General features: G+C 36.0%; 1 protein-coding gene across 1 annotated transcript in view; it reads right to left on the bottom strand.

Moving 5' to 3' along the window:
* LOC107084063 (actin, alpha cardiac) overlaps positions 1 to 1,111 on the bottom strand; it is a 3,200-nt gene extending 2,089 nt beyond the window's left edge. The window contains exon 1 of the mRNA XM_015373710.1: positions 1,083 to 1,111. The gene's annotated coding sequence lies outside the window, so the exon portion shown is untranslated. The remainder of the gene's footprint in view (positions 1 to 1,082) is intronic.
* Positions 1,112 to 2,109: the final 998 nt, after the last annotated feature.

Below are 2,109 nucleotides of genomic sequence, written 5' to 3'. Positions count from 1 at the left end.
ATATATATATATATATATATATATATATATATATATATATATATATTCCGTTGGGAGCATTATTTGGTTTTAGAAGGAAAACTGTGTGTATTTGCAGACTGATATGAGTCTGTCCTCAAGGCAGTCCTTGAATCCGTATGACTGAATTTTTCTGTATAATTGTTATTCTTTTAGGCCCCAGTTGCATAGAAAAAAAGTGTGCTATTCTCAAAGGACTTCCTGACCCAAAGCTGTAAGGTAATATAATCCAAGATAAACTTTAAATAAGGTGCCAGCGGAGGACAACTTAAAAATCTACAGATTATCATTAAGAGTTGATAAAACCCCTTAAGTATTGTCTGCACATGAATACTAGATAATGTCAGATGTAAGCTGTTAACCCTGTAAGCATTATCTCATAATATTATAACTGTTGGGTGTTGATAACTGCAAGAACAACTCACAGCAACAGGGCATGTATGAAGTGTTAATCAATGTGTTTTTTTTGGCTGCTTAACTTGTCATTTAACCTTTGATAACATATCTCCTTCGCAACAATAATCTCTAGAATACACTTAGGCTGCACCAAAGAGGGGCATAAAATAGAAAACTGAGATCTATTTTAGGCTCAACCCCCCCACAACTGTGCTAAATCGAGTAAAACAAATGACCTGTGGATTTCCAGCTATGCCAGATCAGAAGTGGCTGGCTGGCAGCAATCTGTCTGGACTGTGACACTTTTGTTTCACTATTTAACAACATTCCTTAGCTGCTGCTTATATTTACTCCCTCGGATTCTAAGATATTTACTGATTATCCTCACACACTCTGCACTGCTCCAAGTATTTTAACAAGGACACATGTTAAATGTTTTTTTGAAGACTGTTTACTTTCAAAAGATTTTATTTTAATCTAATTTTGTGTAAATAATTTGAGCATCACTTTGTAATTCAGCCACATTGACAGGAATACATATACAGTATCACCAGTCAATACTCATATCATTGCATCAGTTCATTATTTAATTGTTAATTTGAACTTATAGCATCAGACTTGCAATAAAAACACAAGAAGCAACATATATCAGAGAGACATGTACTTACCAAGGTACGCTGGCAGATAGATGCTTCCTCTGGGACAAAGGTTCATGGTATGGAGAGTCCTTTATATAGCCCCCCACATTGGATCCTGGAATCAGGGGGGTGGAACCTAGGCTTCTAACAAGCCCAAATAAGAACTTCCAGCAGACACCAGCAAGCCTCAGGAAAAGTGTCTTTAACATATATGGATGGGCTATGCTCTTCACAATGAAACCACTAAATGACTGGAATGTCTCTTTAGATCATTGGGTAAAAAATAAATTGAGGACTGTTTGTGTTTTTATTTAATACTATTTAAAAAACAACCAACTGACTTTAAGATGGTGTATAATTTTTTTTATATTTTTTCTTATGTGTCTGCATCAGGCAAAAAAAATCCCAATTATAATTGTTTGATTTTCTGCTAATTCTAAATGTTTATTAAACTCTGTGTAAGGCTGAAAGCCCACATTATAACCCTTGGATGTATCATGGCCCTTGATGTCACCAAGGAGGCCCACGAATTGAACTGAATAAATGCAGCGTCACTGGTGTCTTATAAGGAAAATGAGAACACTGTATATGTCTGTAAATCATCCCGCCAGTGTGTGCGCTGAACCTTCTCAGTGTGTGGAACAGCTGATGGTAACACCAGCTGGGGTGTGTGTGTCTTATCTGACCGTCTGAGTGGTCCTCATTCCTGATTGGCTTAGCCTTTTCCTTGTAGGGTGATTGGAAGAGGCCGAGTCATTTATGAGCAGGCAGCGAGTTTGAATAGAGCAGCTCCATATTTGTGTAAGCCACAAGTTGAAAAATATTTTTCATGTTGTGTTAAGTACCATAAGATGGAATATTATCATTTGCAGAAAATGTTGCAATATTTGAGTTGTTAGTAAAAATAAAATTTTTGCATTGGCCAATATTACAAAATGTAACATTTTTTGATTTTAAAAACATTTATCAAACTTGCACCTGTGTAAAAAAGTGTAGCACATTCAGTTGCAGTGCTGTTAGAAAGAATTAAGTGACATTTCTTTGCACCAAACTGCCT

Source organism: Cyprinodon variegatus, unplaced genomic scaffold, assembly GCF_000732505.1.
Source record: "Cyprinodon variegatus isolate N-32 unplaced genomic scaffold, C_variegatus-1.0 Scaffold91, whole genome shotgun sequence".
Lineage (NCBI taxonomy): Eukaryota > Metazoa > Chordata > Actinopteri > Cyprinodontiformes > Cyprinodontidae > Cyprinodon > Cyprinodon variegatus.
This window is presented reverse-complemented; position numbering and strand designations above follow the sequence as displayed.